At 38.3% G+C, this 10354-nt stretch overlaps 1 long non-coding RNA gene across 1 annotated transcript; it reads left to right on the top strand.

Moving 5' to 3' along the window:
* The first annotated feature begins 1242 nt into the window (after positions 1-1242).
* On the top strand, positions 1243-4689 carry LOC106938225 (uncharacterized). Its single transcript, XR_001422573.1, has 2 exons — positions 1243-1332; positions 3022-4689. It is a non-coding gene; the product is annotated as an uncharacterized LOC106938225 (long non-coding RNA).
* The last annotated feature ends 5665 nt before the right edge of the window (positions 4690-10354 follow it).

Here is a 10354-nt window from a genome sequence, read left to right as displayed (position 1 = left end):
TAGTCACCATTGTTTTTTCTTGTTTTGCATCACAATAAGAGACACTATATTGTACAGCGTTCTAACTTTCTCTGCCATGTGACATACTCCGTCACACAGCTGTTGGAAGGAGCTCTGCAGTAGAAACCTAAAACACAAGTCATTAAATTATGTGATGTTTACATTGTTGGGGTTTAAAATGCAGCCCCATTCAACTGATTTGCTGTTTGAGCCATTAGATGTCTCTAAAACCCACAAAGTAGATCTAAAGTTGCCCTCTGTGTCTTTAATTCATCTTTGTGATGAATACAAGAACGAGGAAGCTTTAAGTTCTTTTGTTTGCAAACTGTTTTTTATAGAATATTAACTGCAGCATCTACTACTTAACGTGAATTAAAGTGATATCTGTTCATACGAAGCATAAATATTCAATAGTGCTTTCATTTGTTTTACCAAAAATAATCTAAAATAGCTCTATGTAACACTTAATGCAGTAATACATGCTGTTGTAAAATGTTTTGCAGAGTAAACAAATACAGTTTTTGCAAATACTAAGATTTCTGCACAAGGTTTTGTTAAAATACCTTTAATCAGTGTGTGCATGTGTGTCCCATATTTTTATTTTTTTTCCGTGCTCCAGTGGACATGACAGCCACGGTGAGCCCATCTCACAGCAATTTAAGTCAAGAGTGTCAGCAGCTTCAGCCCCGTGTTTCCTGAACCCTGTTGATACCTAGCGCATAATGGCACACTGAGAAGCCTGTTGCCTGCCCACAATCCCAGCATTTTATCAAACCAATCAGCATTTTTGCAGAAAGAACACATCTCAACCGTGACAGAAGGGGGTTTCACAACATCTGGTGCTCCCGAAGAGAACCGAGGAGGGAGGGAGCAAAAGAGAGCTTGCGTGAAAAGAACGTGTGAGAACAATCTTGTTGGTCTGGCATGGAGATTTCAGATCAAAACAACATCCTGCTTTCTCTCCTAACACAGGTCACCAAGAGTGCACGTAGCTGTCAGCGCTTGCCTGTTGCAGAACCAGGCGCGCTCGCTGTCGTGATGGTGATTTTTCCCGATGTGAATATTAATTGCTGCTCTCCCTCTTGGTTTCTCTTCTGCAAGCTTCCTGTCTCGGTCCGTCAGGCCAGCGCAGCAGTGAGAGGGTACCACAGCAGCAAGATGACTTCCATCAACTCCGGTTGGGCCTCTGGTGTCAGTGGTGGTCAAGAAAGCTGGAGCAGCCACTTCACTCACGCAAGTCTTCAGCAATATATACCTCACAATCAACAACATCGACATCACCAAACTCCTTCCACGCACACAAGCTACTCCTTCTGCACTGCCCATACAGCTGTGAGTAATGCTTTTAGCCTGTTTGCTGGAGGAATACATCAGTGCTTTTCCCTGCCTGTCTCTATTTTTCCTCTTTCTGGTAACCATTAGTGGCTTTTTCTATAAGGGCAAAGTTGTTTCAGTATGCACACATAATGTACTCTTCTTGCATACCTTTTGTTATTCTTCTTAGGCTTCTTTCTGCATTTTTGTTTCAGGCTTTCCTTTTAAGTCCCCTCCAGTTTTTTTTTTTTTTTATCTCCCCCCTCCCTTCGCTTGTCTTCTCATGTGACTGCTAATTTTCCTCCTCCTTTCTGCTACTTCATTTGTTTTCATTTCATCCGTCTCCTGCACTGACCATGCTTAAGGAGGCGAATTGAGACAGAGACACTTCTGTGCCGTTTCGCCTGTCATTATCTTAGGAATTTACTCCTTTTTCACAGTCTGATTGGTTTGACTTTTCTGGTCCTGTTTCCTTTTGCTCATAGTTTTGGTCATGAGTGGAACAAACTAGAAATTTTGCATGCAGTATATTTTTGAGTTGATACTGTTGTTTTTTTTTGTTTTTTTTCCTCAACACTTGTTCTTGAAATTAGGAAATTGATAAGATTTCCAAGGACTTGTCACATAATGTGAGATTCAAAATCCCTCACAGTACCATCTAAATGTTTAGGAGAAGAAAAAAACATTTCCCTCCGTGTTCCCCAGAAGCAGAAAGGGAGGTAGTAGGTATGGGGGATAATATTGAAAATGACATTGCAATTTAGCCAATTTAGCTCCCTTTCCTTTGAATCTTTGAACATCTGTTGAATCCTTCACCTGAGGAAAGAAACGGCTTTGCGCTACTTTGAACCACCCAAGTCTTGTTTGTCTACCGACATGCGGAGAACGGAGAGTATTAACCAGAGCATTAACCAAGAGGCCCGTGGTAACTGTGGAGGAGCTGGAGTGATGCACAGCTCTGGTGGGAAAAATTAGTCAACTAAGTTGACTTTAGTCATGATCTGCAAAAAATTGGGCCTTTATGGAAGACTAGCAACAAAATTGTTATATAATAAAGGAATCAATGAGTTCTATTTGTAGTTTGTCACCAATCATGCACAGGTCACTGGACATATATGTGGAAGAAGATGTGCTGGTCAGATGAGGCCAGATTTAAACTTTTTAGCTTACATATAACACATATTATGCCAGAGCCTTTGTAGCACTCCTTCACCCTCAACACACCATCCCATAGTAAAACATGGTTGCATTAGGAAAACAATTATTCTATTTCACGAGTTACAGTGTTATGCATCTATACACAAAGACATCCTCTGAATTTCTGCTTGTAAAAAGAAAAAAAATACAAATGAAAAACATGGAAGCAAACCAAAAGTGACTTAAACATTTTGGGAGAGGAATACAACCACAGAGCGTTATTGCTCTGTTTTTTTTTTCTGTAATAAATGGTTTTTACAAGCCCTCACACCACGTTTCTCAATTTTCCAGCTTTCCACGACTACAATCTCATCTTAAATATGCCCCACCTTAATTCCCATCTGCTTATCTCTGCATGTTGAGACTTCCCTAAAGCACTCGCATGCACGAAGGGAAATTGGACTGGATTTAGATACGATGGATTTAGATACGATAACCATTGCTGTATGTTAGCTCCATGTTACACAACTCGTGCCTGTTATGTTGCCTGAAAGCATTCTTTGTTTCTAGAAAGCAGGAGAATATTTCCATTTTGTGGCTGTGGAACAGACGGATTCCTCTGCAATGCTGCAGACTTTTAAAACTGGAAAAGTCAAAGAGGATCTCTGCTGTTTGGTCCCTGTCATGCACAAAAATAAAACAAAAACAAACAAAAACCATAAAATTTCACATGACTGGCATAAATGCTGCGGTTGTGGTTGGTATTGTTGTAGCGCTCTGTCATGTATCACGATTTTTGCAAATGTTGGTCTTTTTTGCTTTCACTGCCAGTCTGTCCCCTAAAGGGCTTAAAGTCATTGTAATTCTCAACCATCACCTGGACATTTGATTGACTAAAGTTACTTCAAGTTACAGATTCTTACAGAAACTCAACTTAATTTGTCTTTGATTTAAAAGTGTACAGACTAACAACCTCAGTTGCAGCATTTTGTTGTTTCTTTTGTCTTTCATAGCCTGGACATAATGTAAGATTTGTGTGTGCATGTGTGAATTTTGCAAACAGAAAAATGACATTTTATTGATTGCGAATGTACACTTTTCATGATGGTAAAACGGGAAAATGAGGGCTTATAAAAAAGAACAGTATTAAAGTGTTGCAATGATCCATTCAAACTCCAGATGGATGATCAATCTCCTTTGGCAGGACCTTAATAGAACTGTGCAGAACTAATAGGAGAAAACGTTTGTATCGTTGGAAACAATTACTAAGAGTAACAACTGCTGTATTTAACGCTATAAGCTTTTAAATCATGGCATGCATTTAGGTCTACATGACTGTAGGTCTGAAATGGTTGAAGGAGGCAAGAAACCGCCAAGGAGAAAAAAATAAACAAAATCGGATTCTTAAGAAAAAAACTGGGCTCTTATTGGATAGTATAGACAGTCATATTGTCAACCAAATATTTGACATAAATTCATTTCAGTGAATCGCTTCTAAAGGTTTATGGTTTGAATATTTTTCAGTTTTCTTCATCTGAAGGGTTGTTGTGTTTTTGAAAGCATCCCAGCATTACTGCTTTTGGTAAAACTGGGAAAATACATGTTGCATGCAGCAACAGCATCACTTGAATAGGGATGAAAAATCCCCGAAAGTATTCCCAGTCGGCAGGACATTCTGGAAACAAGAACGACATTCTCAAGAACACACACACACACACACACTCTTCTGTTTGCCCTGAATATGCTTTTGTTTTTGTGGGAAGCTGCTAAACCACGCATCTTACAGTAGAACCTGACTGGTCTGGGACGCAGATCACTTTGGGGTCATCAGACTCTTACCCTCTTCCTCACCCTCTGCTCTTAAACCAGTGTAAAATCTGCTGGCTTCAATGTGCCTGTTTAAATGCAAGTGTATGGATGGTGGTTTTCTTTATTCCTTCTCTTTTAAACCCTGCAGAAACCAAAGTTTCCCCCAATGTAAAGCCTTCCATGCAGCTAAAACATGCTTCAGTGTTTGAGTGTGTAATGTTTGTTTTATGTAACTGGGACGCTATTTGCAAAACATACTGGGCTGCATATGAACCACAAATCCCTCCGTTCACATACAGGCTGACGCAGACTCTCTCTCATTCTACAAACTCCTTCAGTCAAAAACCTTTCATTTTTTATTGCGTCGTTTTATTGCCTCCCTAAATGCTGTTTTGATTTCAAGCTTATTAGATGTGAAAATGTCCTACAGAAAGAAAGGAGAAGAAAAACAAAACTGATATCGCAGCATGAACGTGTCCTGTTGGTTGAGAGCGGCAAGAAAAGGCACGGAAAAAGAAAAACAAGCAAGGATCCTGCAGAGATCAAGAAGCCTCGCCTCCAGTGGGTTTGTAATTACAATAGAAGCGGATACATTTCCACTTTTAATATGGCGGGATGAAGTTTGCTCAAGGGGGGGAAGGTGGAGAGACAAAACAAAAGTGGAGAAAGTTGTGTCTGGCAGAATGAAGGCAAAAACATAGTGAAAGTCATATACAGTTGTTTTGAAAACGTAGCCAATATGTCCACAAATGATCCTTATTGAGGTAACACAGTTGGAAAGTTATGAACAGTTTCTGTTCAGAAGCTGTATTTATACAAAAAGGTAAAGTGTTGAATAGGCAGAACCTGTATTTAATCTTATGTTGCTTTTGATAAAAAAGAAACTAAACAATTTCATCATTCTGCACATTTTGTTGTTGTTGATCCTTGTAAAATGTTAAATGTGTTTTTCCTGGGCGTTTCTTTTGTGTACGTTGCAGGTGAAAATGAAATGCTTTCTTCTTTGTGACCACTCACCGAGGAAAAAACTGACTGCAAAAATAGAAAAATACTGTTGAGTTCAATGTAAAACGAAATAAAAATAATCCAGAAAAGGATAAGTCGATAAAAAAAAAACGAGGATGGCTAAAAAGAGGAAGCGAGTGGTTCCTTCACCTTTCTCAAAAGCTCCTTTTTTAATGTCTACTATTAACCAAAGAGCTTAGGCGACATTTGTGGAGATTGTAACAGCCCTCAGCTGATTTAGTGTAATAAAACATGACAAGTCACTGATTGCACATGGTGTTATTGGATTCTTTACTTAAAGCCACGTCTGCTGCAGCGACTCTTAAAGCCTCGACTAAACGCCAAGCTATAGATTTTCTGGCCTGTTGAGAATCGGTCACAAGCTTATGAGAAAGGGAAAGGAAATGTTCTGTGTAGGTACTCTCCTCTAATTGGTGTGACAGAGTCCATGGCTGGCAAGACTAGTAAAGGTGGACATGCTGCAGATGGTATGTGACGGGTGGCTGCTGGAGGTGAAGTTTGTCTTCAGCAGCATCTCTCTTTGGGCCATTACAAAGATGCATATAAGGTTGTTTTTAAGCTGTCAAAGAACAACATAAAGGAGATTATCTCTACTTGTTTATCTCAACAAATGTCCTAAAAAATTTTTAAATATCGAGCAACATTCTGGTAAAATTTGGAACCTTTTCAGTTTTGATTAATTTATTATTTATTAACTAGGGAAATGTTTTTTTTATTATTTCATCAAAAGAAAACTGGTAACTGATTTATAAAATTGTTGACCAATGAATTTGTCCATTGTTGTTTTGACTGAGTAACTGCAGAGTTGATGGTAAACGTCTTTTTGAGTGGTTAATTCTTAACAGACGCATAGCGAGTATGATAATCATCACAGTAACAGGTGATCATCATTGATTTACTGACATTAATGCTCTAATGCAAATGGGTGGAGAAATGCATGAGGAAGATAAATCCTTGTTTAAATCATTTTCGTCACACTGAGACATGTTGAAATGACCTTTTGCTCCGTTACGTCTTATAAAAGAAATCATCGCTTTAAGTTTGACCACTGCTATGTGCCATTTAAAGGTCTCCTTTCTTTGTAGAATAATTTCAGGTGTTGGATATGCACATATTTACAGATCTCATTTGTGTCCGAGAGTGTTTCACTATAGTGCATGCTAGCTTTAATCAGGATTAAAGCTAGCATGGATTAATAGCCGCATGAAATATTTATAAGAGTTAAAATGAGTAGTAAAATTTCTAGCTCAATCTCCTGCAGCTAATTGCATCAGCGGTGTATCTTTGTAGGGACGTGAATCTGAGATTGTGAAAAATGGAACATTCGTGTGATCTCACAAAAACAAACAAAAAAAGAAGCAGAAGCCGTTTGGGGTTATGTTGTTGTTGTGACATGATGTATGTGACTCTGCAAGGGAGGAATTGTGAACTCTGAGCCTAACCCGCATTGCGTCTATGTGGTGCTGCAGAGTTAATCTCTCTTCATAACATATAGAGACACCTACACATATGCTGCAGAGGACAAAAGGAACTCTCCCTTTCAGTAAGTTTTAAATACTCCGCTGGAGAGAAATTTTTATAACAGTTTTCTACATTTTGTCCCTTGCAGTCAGCTTTTCTCAACAGCACATATAAAAAAAAAGATACATCATCATTTAATAGTATTTATGTGGATTATAAATCTTAACTGATTCAATACATAAACATCCATACCCATGGATCAATCAAACTGTGTTAACTTGGACCTATAAAGTATTTTAAATGCTTGGATTCACATTTTAAAGATAAAACCATGGCAAGTAAGTGAGATATTACAGAATTTCATTAGTTATTTGAACCAGCATGACCATCAAAGGTTTGTTTGGTTGCTTTTTTTTTTCTTTCTACATTCACAGGTTATATTCCTGCATTCAACTAACAAAGCTGTACTACTGTGTTTGTGAGTTCTATTATTTAAACACAACATTTTCATTCTGGGAGACATTTGAATAACTTGTAGTTGCAGTCAATTCAGAAATTAACCAAGTAAATTGGTTTGAAAGCAACCAGCTCTGTTTCAAGCTCAGCAAAACTAAAATCTTGTATATGTTGGAAATGTAAAAAAAAATAAATGAATAAAATAAAAAATACAGATGTGGTGAATCATTAATAATCTAGGTGCAATACTAAGTGTTTTTAATTATATAAAGTTAGTAGACCCACAGTCTGGTTTTTGTCACTTCATAGAAAAAGCTACAAGCTTTTATCTGCTTGATGTGTGAAGGGTTCTTCATCTTTTTCAGACTAAATAGTTAAACTGAATGAAAATTAAATGCAATTGATATGTCATCGTTTTGCAAACTGATGGGTAAAATAGATGATTTTTTTTTTTTTACTATCAGTTAAAATGACAATGAAAAAATACCTCTGAGATAATATAATTACCATTTATATGTTTTAATAAGTACTTCACAGAACAACACAGTTAGAAAAACAATGTCATTTTCTTATTGATGTTTTGTTTCTGTTTGAGTTGCTGCATGCTCCTTTTTCTGATAATGTAACACAAGTAAGTTATGCACATGCTGTGATTAAAGTATCAGTGGGTGATTCAATATTGGAAAAAAAAAGCATTTGAAAGCAGTTGTTAGTTTTCATGCCCAAGTGTCATAAATGCACACGTTGCACGCTGAACAGATTTCCAACTTGTTGGATAAAGTGCTAATGCAACCCATGCATGATTTCCGATTTCTGTTTTTATTTGTTTCATATATTAACGCTGCTGGTTGACAATGACGTACTCACGTATGGACTTGTATTTTATGTATTCTTTTTGATACACTTTGTCTTTAACTTTTTTATTTTTGATTGTTTCTTAGTTTTCATGTGTTCTGAATATATTTGACTGTTACCAGCAGCTGTTTGAAAATCATATTTGTATTCTCATAAATCTCTTTGGAACAGAATTCATCCAATGATCCAACCCTCAACACCAATCATAGTTATTCATGTGTCTCTTTGGGAAAATGTACTGCTCTGTTAGGAATCAAATACTGATTTTTTTTTTTTTTTTTTTTTTTCATTTAACTGTAAGCTGGATATATTGAGGTGTTTCTGAACGTGACTATAATCCCTCTGTGCCAGTTGACCCTCTAATCTTTTTCTTTGTGGGGTCTGAACTCTGGAACAACTCTCTGTGTTGGGATTAGTTTAATTAGCCATAACTCACAAACAGCCTTTTATACAGGATGACAAATGATACTGTCACGCAGCTGAATGGATGGTCTGATTGCTGGCAGTGGGTGAGGGTACATCTGCTGGCTGATGGCCTGCACAACGTAACTGAGCTGAGATGAGTTATCTGTGCTTCCCCCAGGGAGGCACGATATTTGGACAACCGAGAGTGAAAACAAAGAAGTAACAACGGAAAGTAATGAGTAGAGAGGGAGAGAGAGGACTTCATGTACAAAACTGATTACGATCCACTTTTGAGCAATCCCAGTTTATCTTTTCATGATATGTTTTTCCAAGCAATGTTCCACCGAATAGAATCATCAGGATTTCCTGAAAGTGGAGACAGCAGATGCCAGTGTGTGCTGTAGATGCATGATGTGGCTCATGGAGCCTCATGGAGGCTTTGTGATGAAGTACATTAGCTTACATTTTAGAGCCCGAGTCTCTTTCATCAGCCCTTGAATGAAGAGCATTGCTCATTTCCCAAATACTGCAGTGATTCATCTTTGCCATGAGCCAGAATGGGCTTTGTCTCAGTAATTAATTTAGCTCCCGGGACAGCAGTTGGAATGAGTCGTGTCTTCAAGGCCTAATTAAAATAAGATTGTCAAACATATTCTAGGTCACACAGCTCAGAATCTCAAACAAGTTGGGGGGAGATTTTTAGGCACTGCCACCATGTCCTTGGTGGACTATTATGCCATCTGATTCAGTAGTAGGTAGGAGGGACCACAGACTGAAAAACAAATTATTGTATTTGCACAGTGTATTTCTTGAGGCAACTCTTAAAAAAATTGAGACACTAGATATTTCATTAATAACCGGCTGGTTCAGTCGATATCTCAATTTAGCTATTGTTCTGCACCCTGCTTGCCTTTGTCTCCGTTTGAGGTTGGTGTACTGGAATAGCTGAGAAATTGGAGGCTTCTCCTTGTGGAAAATAGCCACACAGTTGCGTTTCCGTGCCCCTCTGAATCAAAGCGTAACTGTGCGTGAATATTGTGGGGTTTCGTGTAACTTTCTCTACAATAACAGTCAAACTGTGGATTGAAACCCCGATATCGGCACCACATTCATTTTCGGAGTTGTTGTTCTATTGAAGCCGCCAGACTGACAGTCGGGATCTTATCTTTTCTCATAATGAGAATCATTGACTTTGGTTGTAGGCTCACATTAGCTGTGAAAGTACACACACAGACACATGCACATGCGCGTGAAGGTTCTAAACAATTAAGCGCGAGCTGTCGGGCTTAGTGCCTGGGTCCATTGTAAGCCCTCTAAACCTGTTAGACTGTGACAGACCATTAAAAGGCTGCCAAGGCTTCCTTAATTTGCTTCAACAGTGCATACAGAGGCAGAGTGACTCAAGTGCTGTGCGTCTGCCTGAATCTGCATTCCTTTGACGTTCCTTCACTCAGCCCTTCACAGAAACATCTACACATACAGTGAGACACTATAAAGTCCTAATCTGTACATTGAAATAACTGCACAAAGGCCCTTTGCTACTTATTTAAGCAAGTTTATCTACAGATTAAAACAGCTGCCAACACTAATGTAATTCACAGTCTGGAAATTTGCATGAGCACAATGCAAACAACATTAATTATTATTTTTGCATTGGTGCCATTGCCTGTAATTCCTGTGAGTTTATTTATCATTAAATCTCTGGTGCACCTGCTGTGCATAAATGTTCCACTGTCATCTTCAGGGATGTGCTCTCATATTGTTGTTTTTGCTACACAAAAACCCAGTTGACAGTGTCAGGGAAATTTAATAAAACTGTCAGGGAAGTAGGAATTACGCACCAACAAATTTCACACCTTGTTTGCATTTTCACGCATTTAAATCAACAGCA

The sequence above is a fragment of the Poecilia latipinna genome, unplaced genomic scaffold, assembly GCF_001443285.1.
Source record: "Poecilia latipinna isolate Pla-1442-1.1 unplaced genomic scaffold, P_latipinna-1.0 Scaffold2538, whole genome shotgun sequence".
Classification (NCBI taxonomy): Eukaryota; Metazoa; Chordata; class Actinopteri; order Cyprinodontiformes; family Poeciliidae; genus Poecilia; species Poecilia latipinna.
The sequence above is the reverse complement of the archived record's forward strand: the minus strand, read 5'-3'. Positions and strand labels throughout refer to the sequence as shown.